This window comes from Malus domestica, chromosome 15, assembly GCF_042453785.1.
Source record: "Malus domestica chromosome 15, GDT2T_hap1".
Lineage (NCBI taxonomy): Eukaryota > Viridiplantae > Streptophyta > Magnoliopsida > Rosales > Rosaceae > Malus > Malus domestica.
In genome coordinates this window covers 24,751,617-24,767,477 of record NC_091675.1, presented here as the reverse complement: position 1 = coordinate 24,767,477, position 15,861 = coordinate 24,751,617, and the positions used below count along the sequence as shown (strand labels likewise).

Below are 15,861 nucleotides of genomic sequence, written 5' to 3'. Positions count from 1 at the left end.
CCACAAAAACCGATGAAAACCAATGGTGTTCCGGCCACCCTTTTCAATTTTTTGGCGAATTGGCAAAGCAATGGCCGACACCACCACTTGGGCTTTGTAGCCCATGATCCCAGGATAAAATCACGACCAGCCTTGACCCCGTTGGAGCACTGAGGAAAAAGAATCGAAGTTCACCCAAGTATAGCATTACCGACGGGTTTTAACAAAATTGAAGCTCTTCCCGGCCTATTTGGCCTGGGTCACAGGTATAAATCGATTCCTCATGTTGTGTAGATGAATTTTCATGTTTGGATCGTGATTTGGTGGAGAAATGAGAAAGTTATAACGATTTAAAGTTTGCCCAGTTTCCAGAGACCTCCGCCACTTTTGAGGCGCTTTCCAGCCAAATCACAGCTAGATAGCCATCTTGTAAGGTACCAATTTCTTCGTCCCATTGAGAACTATGATTTTCGTTTCTGAATCACTTCTTTGTGTTGAGTATTGACAAAGTTATGGACGTTGAAAGGTTGCTAAGAAATTCCAGCGAGTTACCAGTTTTCTCGCAGACAGCCGTCTTTCAGACCATTTTTCGGCCACCTCCGGCCACAATTGGACTCCAAGCTGGTAAAATCTTGTTCTACATTTCTCTAGCTTTGATTTGGTATATTATGGGTTGAATTTGGTTGAGAAACAAGTGATATATGGAGTTCCAAAGATCACCTAGGAAATCTGCAAAAACTGCAGAATCAGGCAAAGTCCCATTAAAGTCGACCACTTGATTAGATAGTGATTGACGATTCGACCATTGGATCATCACCAAACTTTAATACATTATAGTACGTAATATTTGAGGACCACAGAAACTTACAGATCAGGAATCCGACATACGGATCTTCCCGAATTAGATGTGTAAGTTTATAAAATAAATGTTAACCGCCACTTGGTTTTGGGCAATTGGCGGAGATCCAACCGTTGGATCGCAATGAAATTTTAGTATGTTATTCTAGAAGCATAAAGTGGATCTTTAAGTTGCGGATTGAAAATATAATATACAGATCTTCCGAATCGAGTTATACAGGGTTGTAGACCCCACCGTCGATCTTTGATCAATGATTGACTTATGGTCAATGGGTCTCAAACTATTTTAGAATGTCCTTGAGGATGTGTTTTATGTGAATTACGTATTCTATTGATGAGGATTCTGAGATGTGGTTGATAATTGGCCGCAGGCGCCGATCGCTCGGGACGCCCCGATAGTTGTGCTAGGAAGTTGTAGCACGGACTCCAGGTGAGTGGATCTTTCATTGCTCATCTTATGTTTAATGATTGATAATTCTATAAATGCTTTTAAATAAAACTGAGAAACTTATGCCATGACATATATATATATTTATATGTTATAAAATACTATGAGATGGTTGAGTTAGATTTCATCATGATCTATCCATATGCGTATTACTATAAATGATTAGGGTACGTAGGCAGTCTAATGAGACGTTAGATGCAGCCATATAAGAAATGAGATTAAATAACCGAGACCATAGCCTTGTTTAAGGAATTGAGCAATATGTATGGGCTTTTGGTTTTAAGTATATATGTATACACTTGATATTTTCCCAAAAATATGTTTAAATGAGATTATGCCTTGAATGCCATGCATATAAGTTTATAATTCATATATGAATTGGTATATAATGCATTATATATAATTGTGTTGTTGTGAACGCTCCGAAGTGCAAAGGTGAACGTAGGACATTCAGGTAAGTTCAGGTAAGTTTAAGTAAATTCAAGTAAGTATACGGTATTAGCATGATTGATGAGATATGTGATGAGATATGAATATGTCATATAGGTCACTAGAAGTGACTCCAACTTATATGCTAGCCATGTTTGATGAGATATGTGATGAGATATGAATATGTCGTATAGGTCATTAGAGGTGACTCTGACTTATATGCTAGCCATGATTGATGAGATATGTGATGAGATATGAATATGTCGTATAGGTCACTAGGGGTGACTCCGACACTAGAGGTGACTCCGACACTAGAGGTGACTCCGACTTATATGATAGCCATGATTGATGAGATATGAATATGTCGTATAGGTCAATAGAGGTGACTTCGACTTATATGCTAGCCATGATTGATGAGATATGTGATGAGAGATATGTGATGAGATATGAACATGTCGTATAGGTCACTAGAAGTGACTCCGACTTATATGCTATCCATGATTAATGAGATATGTGATGAGATATGAATATGTCGTATAGGTCAATAGAGGTGACTCTGACTTATATGCTAGCCATGATTGATGAGATATGTGATGAGATATGAATATGTCGTATAGGTCACTAGAGGTGACTTCGACTTGCGTACTATTATGAGATATTAATCTCATGATTATTTGATATTATTGTTGAGATGTTGTGTGGTGGTACATTATGATTTCTTTGGAAATTATACAGGTGTTGTAACGAGGGATTACATGTGTTATATGTTTTTTATTAGTAATTTACTTACATGGCCACTCAGCTTTGTCTTGTCTTCACCCTCCAGGTATTATTAGCTGAGTTTTATTATCACCAAAGACTCGCGGCGATTCTTAGTATCGAAGACTATTTTGAGGGTACGATTCTTATATCATTTTTCTGTACTTGCTTATGCTCTAACATCACGTGTGAAGTGGGTTCATCCCCAGTCACCAGTGCACTCTGGTACTTAAGCACTCTTAGGTTTAAATTTATTCACAATTTTCCACACCATCACACTTTATGGCTTCGTCACATTCCAGGTGTCAACCAGCACAGCTTGATTCGGAGTCCTAGTGGACATTCCGGGTCGGGGTGTGTCATTTGGACTAAGTAGGTAAATATCTTAAATAAATAGGATTAGGATTACTTATTTGAAGGAGGTTTTCTCTGATTAGGAATGTATTTATGATAAGAATAAGGGATTATTTTATCATAAATACCTTTGACTTTTCTTACAGGTAAGGGTGCCTTGAGCAATTGTTAATCTTTGGTCTACCTCAGATGTGCGTGGTGAATAAGGTTGCTCCCTGCTCATTTAATAGGGGCAATCTTGTCTTTCTTGGAAAATATTTCACTTGTCAGCTTCATGATTTTTGAGATTATTTTTGGCTCCATAGCAGGTATAAAAGTTATTGCTCTTGTTCAGCTCTACATGCCTGTAAAATTTGATAAAATTTAGAGTTATTCGGATAATTGTGCACCGTGCATGGCAACATGTGTGGTGATGCGTGGGAACATAAAAATATGGATTTTGAACAACTAAATTGTAACTACCCATCCCTAATTTTACAATTTTATTAATTTTAAAATAGTAAAATGACAAAAATGCCCTAGAGGCAAGGATCTCGCCTTCCATTAACCATCATTTAGAGGGATGTATGACCCGTTATTTTATTGTATTCTCGAAGTACTCAACGATATGAACGTGTAGGCGCAAGCAGAATCGAAATTGGAGTTACGATTGAGGTTTTACGAAACTACGAATTTGAAAAATAATTTTGTAAAAATTTCTATTTTATATTTCATATGTTTGTACCATACTTAGGGCATTCGTATTTAGATCTCGTATAAATATTCGGGGGACTCAAATGTAATTATGTAATAAATAAAGGAGCAAATATGTAATAAGTGATGAGCCCTTATTCTATAAAATGACCTCTCACTCTCCTCATTGAGAGAGGCCAATCCTTAGGCATGGGATCCTAGAGCCTCACTCTCACGTACAGGCTCTCTCTCTCCTTCACAATCCTTTCAGAGAAATACAACATCAGTCTGGACATAGCCCAAACATTAGGGTGAACCACGATACATCCTGTGTTCTTTACATTTCTTGCAGATTCAAGGTCGGATTTACGTTGTTCCACGACCTCCGGTTTTGTGCATCAACATTTGGCGCCGTCTGTGGGAAACGATACGAAAAGTTATGTCGGTTCTCTTTCATTTTTTCACCTCCGTCGTGATTCTGCAAAACCCACAGAGACACAGACACACACACTCTCTCTCATCACTCGATTTTTGTCTCTCTTCAACTCCTCCCCACCATCCTTCACCCCAAGCCCTCCTCATCCACCTCCTTCTTCCTCACTGCCGCAAACCCACTAAACGCTTTTAAACCCAAAACCTAATCTTTCTTCTCCCTTCACAGTCCGCGTAGTCATTCAATACAACAGGAAGCCCTAGTTGTCCGATGATGCGAAATATATAAGCACACAAATTTAACCCTCTTTTTGACAATTGTAGTATAGATGTAAGTAGGGATCGTTCTAAACCGGGGATTAGGAGGGATTGCTAAATCACTTGAAAACTAATTTAAAAACATAAAAACAAAGTTAAAAATGTAAACAAAAGATTTTAAAACAAGAAAGTAAAAGGGGGATTTGAGTTTGGTGAAGTTGAAAGTAAAAACGAATAAACTAAAAACTTAAATAGATTTTAAACAAATTTGGGTTGAATGGATAATGGAAGGCTAGCTAAGGGGTTCTTCTCCACACATGTCTTGCTTGCATACAAAATGATTTCCAATTGCATTTCAATAACTTATTAATTCTCAACGCCCCAAATTAACCGTGAATTGCACTAATTAACCCTCAGTTTTTCCACAAGTTATTGGGTTGGATGATTGCATACGACAACCCAAAACATTCCCTACAAGTTCCCTACATGAATTGCATAATAGAGATACAAGCAAGAATCATTAAGTTCTATGAAAAACATAAGCATTGACGAGGCACTCGTTACTATGATTTGCATGAAACTTATGCCAAGGATTTACTTAACACAATCGTGACTAGCGACTTTTACTACTCATGAATATAAGTTCATAACGATTAGGTGAAATTCCCTTATACTCTAGCATCATATTTATGCATGCAAACTAAGTATGCATCCCTAATCAACATACATAAACATGTTATCAATCAAATAGATAAGTAAATCGAATTCATAACTTATGAAACGCAATTAAAAGTAATCAAATCATATTGCAAGCATTAACATGGTTTCGAATCCCCCCTAGCCAAGGGGGGTTTAGTTCCTCATTATTACAAAACAAAGATAAACAAATTTAACCATTGAAAAACAAAGGGAAGAAAGCACCTAAACGTTCCAACGATCCATGTTGGATAGCAAGCGCGTCCAAGGACTTTTCTCCTTCTCCTTGCCGCCCCAACAAGGTTGGAATGATGTTGAAGGGTTGGTTATTTGGAGGAATGGATGAGAAGGGGTTTAGATATGTAGGAGAGGCAAGGAAAGGCTTGGAGAATGGTTAATTTCTGGATTATTTGAATGAGGTTGCTGCCATGGTATTTATAGGAAGAGGATGGACATGTTTAATGCAAAAATCTGGTGGAATGAAGTAGGTAAGGCATGGCAAGGTGGAGAATTGTTGGTGAGGGTAGGTTTTGAGTCATCCACTCACATGTCATGGTGAGTTAAGCATTGCATCATCCACTCAAATGTCATGGTGAGTTAAGCATTACATCATCCACTCAAATGTCATAGTGAGATAGGCATTGCATCATCACTAAAAAAAATCTGGTGGAAGTAAAACAAAGGGAAGGCCACGGCATTGATGAATTTTATGGGGTATGCATGGTTTTGAGTGAAGTTTTAGCCAATCATTCTAGAAATTTATCCCTTCTTGCAACTTGTATTTGTTTCACCAGATTTTTAGCATGTTCCTAGCCTCTTTTGTCTTCAAATTCGTCCATCCATCTTGCTCATATCATATGTAATCCATTACAAGCTCAAAACTGCTCCAAAATGCACCAAAATGCACTTTCTTGCTACCTTAGCCCTTTGGACCTACAAACACACGAAAATGGCTTAAAGTACTAAAATAACTAAGAACTAATAACGTAAATGCAAGAAAACTAGTTAACTAAGTCGCATAAATATGCGTCTATCAAATTCCCCCACACTTAGCTATTGCTAGTCCTCGAGCAAAATAAAACAAATAAAACATAAGAACAAAACAAAACCTAAACCTTCCAACAATTACCTTAGGGATTTTCAATGCAACATGACATGCAAAAGATCATCATAACCACAGATTTTTTTTCCCTACCCTTGAGCACATACTTAATCAAAGTCACCACATACTAGTTCACATATAACCAATTAAAACGATGTTTTGAATGTAGTAACATGCCTTAGAGAATTTGCTAAATTCCTTACAAGATACACTCTTATTTTCACTTTGATTTTCTGACTACTTACCCTACACTAGATGTATGTGAGAAGATTGATGTAAACATGAAAACGAACACTCACATATGTTTATAGCAAAGAAAGCAATTTCTGGAGTTATTAAGCATGTATAGATATGATCTCATGACTGGAATGCTACTACTTAGATGCGAGAACCAGGGACACCATATGCTTGTACCAATCCCAAACTCCACATATTGAAACACATAACACTCAAGATTGAAGTTAAGGGTTGTAACGGGGTTAGGGGTGATTGGCTAACAATGAAAGGTAAGGAAACAAACGTTTTTAAAGCATAATAAGCAAAGTAATGAAATTGATGCTTAGAATTCCCTTTGAATGCAACAACTAACTTTAAACACAATGGGGTTATTCATTCAACTTTTTAGGGCCGATTTCAACTACAAACAACACTTGTGAGCCTTTCCTCACTTATTTCAAACTCTTTTTCTTTTCTTTTTTTTTTCTTTTTCTTTTCTAACCCGTGCCTTATTACTTTCTTTTGGCACACAAAACACAAAAATCTCATTCCCCCACACTTGTTTTCTGCATAAGGACAATCAAAAGGAATTCATTTTAAGTCATGCTTCATTATGCTTTAAAAACAAGGGTGTGGATAGTCCTAATCTAGGCTAGGTAAGGGAAATGTGGTTTAACAAAGAAAATAGGCTAAACAAGGCTCAACGGGGTTAAACTTAAACAAATATGCACGGGATAAGCTTTTTGGCTCTAGTTCACTACACAACTTCATCTTGAATATGTGTTATGCAAATCAATGTCATGCTTTGAATGGAACGGGCATAAGTTCTAGTATTTGGAACTAAATGATGAAACGCCTTCTAAGTAGCAACCAAGCAAAGAATGATGAGATCATGCAACGACTTTAGAAAACAAAAATGCACAGATTAATAACTCTCCAAAGAACGTATTAGGCTCAAGTCTCTCAAGGTTGTAGTGTTAGTTTGAGTTCCTTCCTTCAAGCATGTTACAAAAACTGATTTTTTTCTTTGTGATTACATGTGAATTCGTAAACTATAACTATAACCAAGCATAAATCAAGAGCATATCAAACTTCCATCCATGTTTATAACTTTCTTTAACAGTCATGCAATTAAAAACCAAATCCTCATTATTTGTGTTGGAAGGTACCCTAAGACACAAACAAACACACAAAAACAACTCTTTTTGGCTTTTTCAAAACAATTTTTTTCAAATTTTTGTCAAATTTTCGGATTTTATCAAAACATACTAACATGCTTAAAAACACACTAAAAACACTTAAAACAGCAAGAAACAACATTGTAAGTGATAGGTGAATAAAATCCCACGAAAATCATGCAACAGCAACTTGTTTACCCCCCCACACTTAAATCTAACATTGTCCTCAATGTTTCAAACATAAACTCACACAAAAGCAAACAAACAAACAACGAGGAAACATGATAAACATGGCAAAGTAAAAGCAACAGAGAGGAGGGTTAAAGAACGCAAACACCTGGTTTTGGAGTCGGAAATTCCTAGGTCTTCTTTATTTCCATGGGTTGCCTCCATCACTAATGAGAACTCTAGGCATGCCAAACCTAGCAAAGATATTAGTTTTCACAAAATCTGCAACAACCTTTGAATCGTTAGTCCGGGTGGCTTTGGCTTCCACCCATTTGGAAACATAATCAACAGCTAGCAAGATATAAGTGAAACCAAAAGATGGAGGGAAATGACCCATGAAATCTATACCCCAATGTCAGAAAACACTATAATGCAAATAAAAATAAAATAAATAAATAATAAGAAACAAAATAAAGCAATTTGACTGAAAACTTCCCTAGTTTGCAGTAAAACCAAGCGATGACCCCCCAAGCTAAAATTCTGCAATCAACTTCAAGGGTGGAAATAACCAAAAGTTCCTGCAAAGAAAAGAAATAATTCAGTTTAGTAACACAAGAAAATATAAAAAAAATTGCAAACGAAAAATTGAAAATCACGATAAAAGACAATAAATAAAACTAATAAGTGATCATTGGTCGTGCTTGTTGACTTTCCACAGCTTTCCTCTTGAACAGGGTGACACTTAGCTTTTTACTTGCAAGTGATGATTTGATGATATTGTACGGTGAAGCTTTGCTCTTTGGTGATGTTGCAGTTCCTTATTTGTTCTCCAAGCAGATGTGGCAGCTTCTCTAGTTCTTCAGCTCGGACTCCTTCCGCTGGGATGATTGTGCAAGCTGCATTCTTCTCTGCTTGTTTCTTCTGTACGTTGTCTCCACATGTTGTTGGTATCATTTTCGCTTGCCTTATCTGGTCTTCAGGTAGATGTGGCAGCTTCTTTGGAAGTACATCAGCAGTGGAAGACGAGTACTCGAGAGCAATTTCTCCATGTCCTGCAGGTTAGAACAAAGACAAGGAAAAGGACATGGAGAATGCATGATATGAGATACTCTTGCTTTCAACCTTTATGATATGAAATACTTTTGCTCTGGATGGGTTGTTTGCAGGGGTATCCCAGGGAATGAGGAATACAGTGTGACTCGAGAGGGTTCTTTGGGAATGCATTCTCGGAGATGAAGAAGTGCTGAGAGGGTGTGCCTTTGCTGTGGAAGGCGAAGGTAAATACTTATATGACTTTTCTTCACAACCGGAACTATTCTCTCACTCATTGTCGGCAGCCGGTTGATGGATGAATAATACAAATTACGCGCTTTCTGACAAAGCTGCCCGTAATTTCCGCAAAGTTGCCAGTTGCATGTGACGAGTGACAACACGTCTGGACAAATTGATCTTTTGAAATCCGGGGTTCGGCTCGTGGTTTCTGAGCAAGCCCAGCCTTTAAGAAATGAAACGCCTCTTTTGAGAAAAGAATCCGACTTTTGAGAAAGGAGCCCCGACTCTTCGATTTGCGAGAGGACGCTTCTTCGATTTCTGAGGAGCGCCTCTTTGATTTCTTCTTTTTATAGAGGTGTTAATTTTGTTCCACAACACACTTGAGCTCCCTCCTGTAAACACTCCCTCCTGTAAACTTCCAAAATCTTAATCAGTCCGACTCTCTTCTTTCTTCACCACCTTCAGAAAATGTCTGGCCCTTTCGATCGTCGTTTTGACTTGAACATTGGTGAAGAGGCAGCTCTGCCTTCACCAGACAACATATGGCGCACATCTTTCATATCCCCTACTGGTCTTCTTACCGTTGGGGATTCGGTGATGAAAAATGACATGACCGCTGCGGTGGTGGCCCGGAACCTTGTCACCCCCAGAGATAACAGACTGCTCGCTAGACGATCTGATGAATTGGCGGTTAAGGAGTCTCTGGCTCTTAGCGTGCAGTGTGCGGGTTTTGTGTCTAACATGGCCCAACGCCTATATGCTCGAACCCGTCACGTTGAATCGTTGGTGGCTGAAATACAGAGTCTCAAAAAGGAGATTAGAGGACTCAAGCATGAAAATAAACAATTGCATAAGCTTGCACACAACTATGCCACAACCATGAAGAGGAAAATTGACCAGATACATGAATCTGATGGTCAGATTTTACTTGATCATCGTAGGTTTGTGGGTTTGTTCCAACAACATCTGCCTTCGTCTTCTGGAGCAGCATCGCGTAGTGAAGCTCCAACTGATCAACCTCTGTTGCCTTCTCCTTCTGTGGCCCCGCCGACTGTTGAAGCACCGCCGACTACTGAAGCACCACCTGACCAATGAATGCTATTAGTTTACACATCATTGTAAAATATTTTTACTTTAATGTTTTTTTTTTTTTTTAATTTTATTTTATTATTTTTTTTTAGGTGTGTTTTGTTTTGTTTTTTTTTTTTTTTTTTTTTTTTTGTTTTTGTTTTTTTTTTAAATCAATGTAAAATATGTAAATCAATGTAAAAAAAACTTTGTTTAATTATTATTATTTTTTTTTGTGTTTTTTATTTTTTATTTTTTTTTTGTTTTAAATGTAAATTAATGTAAAAAGACTTTGGTTAACCTTCCCCCACACTTAAACTAAATAACACAAACTCACATAAATCAACCAAATAACACAACTAACTAAACAAAACAAAATGAAAGCAGTAAAGATAAGGGTGTAAGAATGCAAATTTGATTGGGTTAGTGATTCCAAAGTCTCCCTTCGTTGAATGCTTGGGTTGCCTCCCAAGAAGCGCTTGATTTAACTTCTTTAGCCGGACGAATCTTTCCTTTAAATTCCCCTCGGCTCCAAAGCATGGAATTTATCTTTTAATGGGAGGTGATACTTGAAATGATTCGGCAATGGTTTAAATTCAAGAGTGGGTGCCTGAATCATCAAAATAAAAAACATGTTAGTATAAATTAAAATTGAAATTGGAGAAGATGGCTTACTTTCTTTTTCTGACACAAACTCAATGACAAACACCACATCTTTGAACATTTCCGGGATTTTGAACTTGGCCAGGTTTACTATGATGGTTGTGGCTTGTCCCGTGTCATCAAACTCAACTGCTTTGGGCTTGATTGTCTCATGCACAACCTCTTGGATGTATTCTTGATATGCTTCAACCACTTCATTCTCTTGAATCCCTTTTCTTGGTGTGCAAGGTTCTTTGAACGTTTCAATACCATCGGGAACTTGTTTTGGTGCACCAAGAATTTGGATATCACTTTGCACCTTTGGAAGAGCTTCCACAATGTCTTTTTCACTCTCTTTGATATTTGGAATCGAAAACCTGCAAGGACAAAGGACATTCGGTGAAATAATGTTAGAATGAAGTGAATTTAGAACTTCCTCACCTGAGTTGGATGACATAGGGATTTGAGGAGCTTGCAGCAAGAATTCTTCTAAACTGCCCAGGTCGTCCTCCTCCTCTTCTGCTTGCAACAGCAATTCATCCATGTTCGGGCTGTGTTTGGATGGTTCTGGGACAGCTTCATCCTTCATAGCACTTCCCAAAGTGATAGCATCGTGGATTTCAAAATCTTCCTTCGAATTTTCAACAGTTGAGTTGGAGAGTTCACTTTGCTCTTGAATTTGTACCATGAATTCCATAATCTCTCCCATTTGACTCTTCAATTTATCCAACTTCTTGTCTTGATTTTGTTGGTCCTGCGTCAAAGAGGTTAGTACTTGAAGAATTTGATCACTATCCATGGACATACTTGAATTTGATTGGAATTGTTGTGGGGTATGCGGTGGTGGCTGTATAGGTGTGGTGTAGAACTCCTCATATGGCTACCAATATGCATCTTGTTGAACCTCCTTGGCTTGATTTTGTGAGCCCTGCACCAAAGAATTTAATTCATTAAGAATTTGATTATAATTTATTGACGAACCTAAGTTTGATTGAGCATATTGCATAGGTTTTGAATAGAAATCCTCCTCTTGCTGCCAATATCCCTCTTGTTGGAATTGTTGAGGTTCCCCCCACATATAATTTGAATGATCTCTCCAAGCCGAATTGTAAGCGTTGGAAAACATGTTGTTGCTTGGTTGATCATAGCCTTGATAACCCCAAGCATCTTCGTTCACAGTAAATTGAGGATGTTGATATCCTTGCCCATAGGGCACATCAAATGTAGGGACACTTGGCATTGTGGTCCGTTAGGCATTATGAGTCAATTGAGCAGTGAGCTGTGCCAATTGAGCTTGAATGGTCGCAAGTGCCATGTCTTGCTCCATTTGTACCTAAAATCAAAGAAAGAAAAATAACTCAAATATCAAAAGTAACACAAAACAAGGAAAACAAAACTAAGTCAGAAACTAAAACAAAAACAAACTAAACAAAAAGAAAAGAACCAAGGGATTAGCAAAGTTGCTAATCCCCGGCAACGGCGCCAAAAATTTGATGCGAAATATATAAGCACACAAATTTAACCCTCTTTTTGACAATTGTAGTATAGATGTAAGTAGGGATCGTTCTAAACCGGGGATTAGGAGGGATTGCTAAATCACTTGAAAACTAATTTAAAAACATAAAAACAAAGTTAAAAATGTAAACAAAAGATTTTAAAACAAGAAAGTAAAAGGGGGATTTGAGTTTGGTGAAGTTGAAAGTAAAAACGAATAAACTAAAAACTTAAATAGATTTTAAACAAATTTGGGTTGAATGGATAATGGAAGGCTAGCTAAGGGGTTCTTCTCCACACATGTCTTGCTTGCATACAAAATGATTTCCAATTGCATTTCAATAACTTATTAATTCTCAACGCCCCAAATTAACCGTGAATTGCACTAATTAACCCTCAGTTTTTCCACAAGTTATTGGGTTGGATGATTGCATACGACAACCCAAAACATTCCCTACAAGTTCCCTACATGAATTGCATAATAGAGATACAAGCAAGAATCATTAAGTTCTATGAAAAACATAAGCATTGACGAGGCACTCGTTACTATGATTTGCATGAAACTTATGCCAAGGATTTACTTAACACAATCGTGACTAGCGACTTTTACTACTCATGAATATAAGTTCATAACGATTAGGTGAAATTCCCTTATACTCTAGCATCATATTTATGCATGCAAACTAAGTATGCATCCCTAATCAACATACATAAACATGTTATCAATCAAATAGATAAGTAAATCGAATTCATAACTTATGAAACGCAATTAAAAGTAATCAAATCATATTGCAAGCATTAACATGGTTTCGAATCCCCCCTAGCCAAGGGGGGTTTAGTTCCTCATTATTACAAAACAAAGATAAACAAATTTAACCATTGAAAAACAAAGGGAAGAAAGCACCTAAACGTTCCAACGATCCATGTTGGATAGCAAGCGCGTCCAAGGACTTTTCTCCTTCTCCTTGCCGCCCCAACAAGGTTGGAATGATGTTGAAGGGTTGGTTATTTGGAGGAATGGATGGGAAGGGGTTTAGATATGTAGGAGAGGCAAGGAAAGGCTTGGAGAATGGTTAATTTCTGGATTATTTGAATGAGGTTGCTGCCATGGTATTTATAGGAAGAGGATGGACATGTTTAATGCAAAAATCTGGTGGAATGAAGTAGGTAAGGCATGGCAAGGTGGAGAATTGTTGGTGAGGGTAGGTTTTGAGTCATCCACTCACATGTCATGGTGAGTTAAGCATTGCATCATCCACTCAAATGTCATGGTGAGTTAAGCATTAAATCATCCACTCAAATGTCATAGTGAGATAGGCATTGCATCATCACTAAAAAAAATCTGGTAGAAGTAAAACAAAGGGAAGGCCACGGCATTGATGAATTTTATGGGGTATGCATGGTTTTGAGTGAAGTTTTGGCCAATCCTTCTAGAAATTTATCCCTTCTTGCAACTTGTATTTGTTTCACCAGATTTTTAGCATGTTCCTAGCCTCTTTTGTCTTCAAATTCGTCCATCCATCTTGCTCATATCATATGTAATCCATTACAAGCTCAAAACTGCTCCAAAATGCACCAAAATGCACTTTCTTGCTACCTTAGCCCTTTGGACCTACAAACACACGAAAATGGCTTAAAGTACTAAAATAACTAAGAACTAATAACGTAAATGCAAGAAAACTAGTTAACTAAGTCGCATAAATATGCGTCTATCATCCGACGACACCCCCCCCGTGTCGTCGTCATTACCTCTAGAAAAGGCAGCGTCAGCAAGACCACCACCATCGCCAATGTTGGTTTCTTCTTTGTCCACCTCGGCTTTTCTGTTATCGCCATCGACGCCGACATCAACCTCCGTAACCTCGACCTCTTCCTTGGCCCCGAGAATCATGTTAACTACACCGTCGTCGAGGTCCTCAACGGTGACTGCCGCATCGACCAGGCCCTCGTCAGGGACAAGCGCTGATCCAACTTCGAATTGCTCTGTATCTCGAAGCCCCAGTCCAAATTATTGATAGGGTTTCGGTGGCAAAGCCTTGGTCTGGGTCATCGATGCCTTGAAAGCCAGGCAAGAAGGCTGCCCGGACTTTATTCTCATCGATTGCTTGGCAGGCATGGACACCGGGTTCATCACCTCCATTACGCCAGCTAATGAGGCCGTTCTGGTGACCACGTCGGACATTACGAGCTTGAAAGACGCTGACAGGGTCATTGGGCTGTTGGAGTGTGACAAAATAAAGGATATTAAGATGATGGTGAACCGGGTTTGAACGGACATGATCAAAGGGGAAGACATGATGTCGATGCTGGATGTGCAGGAGATGTTGGGACTGGCATTGTTGGGGATGATTTCGGAGGATACGGAGGTCATCATAAGCACTAACAAAGGGTACCCTCTGGTTTTGAACAGGCCGCCCACATTGGCAGGGCTGGCTTTCGAGCAGGCGGCCTGGAGGCTTGTTGAGCAGGACAATATGCAGGCTGTCATGGTGGAGGAAGAGCCAAGAAGCGCGGGTTTTTTCTCCTTTTTCGGAGGGTAGGAAGTGCGCTAATTTCGAAGCTTGCAAGTATTGTTCTGCTTGTGCTCGCCAAGGGCTTCAACGTCAGCAACGTCCAGAATGCGGGGAGTTGTTCAATGGGTGATTGGAGCTGATGGAGTGAACTTCAGAGTGGAAGACAGACATAAGATAATTATCTACCATCTGCCAAAAGAAAAAGAAAAACAGAATGAGCAGGATAACATCACTGACAATGAAAATGGTAAGAATGTGCTCGAGAAGGAGGACCCCATACTCAAGAAATCAGAAACGCAATGAGAAAAGCAGAAAAACAAAAGCAACAAAGATGTAGAGCAAAAGCAAAAGCAAAAAAAGGACATGGCATTATTCCCTTGTCTGTTATCTGCCAAAAGAGAGAAAAATAAAGAGAAAGCAAAGGGGAGGCACATGGGGACACTGCAAAAGCAAGGAATAAACACCCCACCAGAATGATGTAATTTATTTTTCTTATCTTTTGGAGACATCTGTATAACCCCATCAGAGGGTAATAAAAAAAACGGCAAAGCCCAAAATAAATGGGCTGGAATGTTGTGTGGAGGGCGAAGGCCCATAAGCCCAAAATCAAAATAGCACCAACCAAGTGACCAAAAGTACGTCCAGTACTACAAAAAATTATTATTCGGTAGTCTGCTACTATTACCACCAACCAGGTGATCAAAAGTACGCCCAGTACTCCAAAATTATTCGGCAGCCTACCGCTATTAGCACCAACCAGGTGACCAAAAGTACGTCTAGTACTACAAAAAATTATTCGGCAGCCTGCCACTATTACCACCAACCAGGTGATCAAAAGTACGCCCAGTACTCCAAAATTATTCGGCACCCTGCCGCTATTATCACTAACCAGGTGATCAAAAGTACGCCAAGTACTCCAAAATTATACATGAGCATTACTCATGTCAATCATACATAAACATTCATGATCATCATTCATGTCAACATTCATGAGCATCACTCATGTCAACATCCATGAGCATCACTCATGTCAATCAACAAAAACATTCATGAGCATCACTCATGTCAATCAGCTTAAAAAACTTCATTTACAGAGCTCTAGCTTCAAAAGCTTCATTTACAAAAGCTCCAGCTTCGAAAACTTCATTTACAGAGCTTCACCTACAAAGTTTCAGTGCATGGTTTACAAAGATTGCCTCCGAACAACCGCCATTTCGGCCTATACATGGATTCAATTTGAAGTCTCCAGCCAACAGACTTTATTAACCGAAGACTTGGGAGACTACATTATGTAACATATATTGGGCCTCAACTGGGCCTCAT

The 15,861-nt window shown here is 38.6% G+C and overlaps 1 pseudogene; it reads left to right on the top strand.

Moving 5' to 3' along the window:
* Positions 1-491: 491 nt before the first annotated feature.
* LOC103401423 (septum site-determining protein minD homolog, chloroplastic-like) lies at positions 492-14,565 on the top strand (annotated as a pseudogene).
* The last annotated feature ends 1,296 nt before the right edge of the window (positions 14,566-15,861 follow it).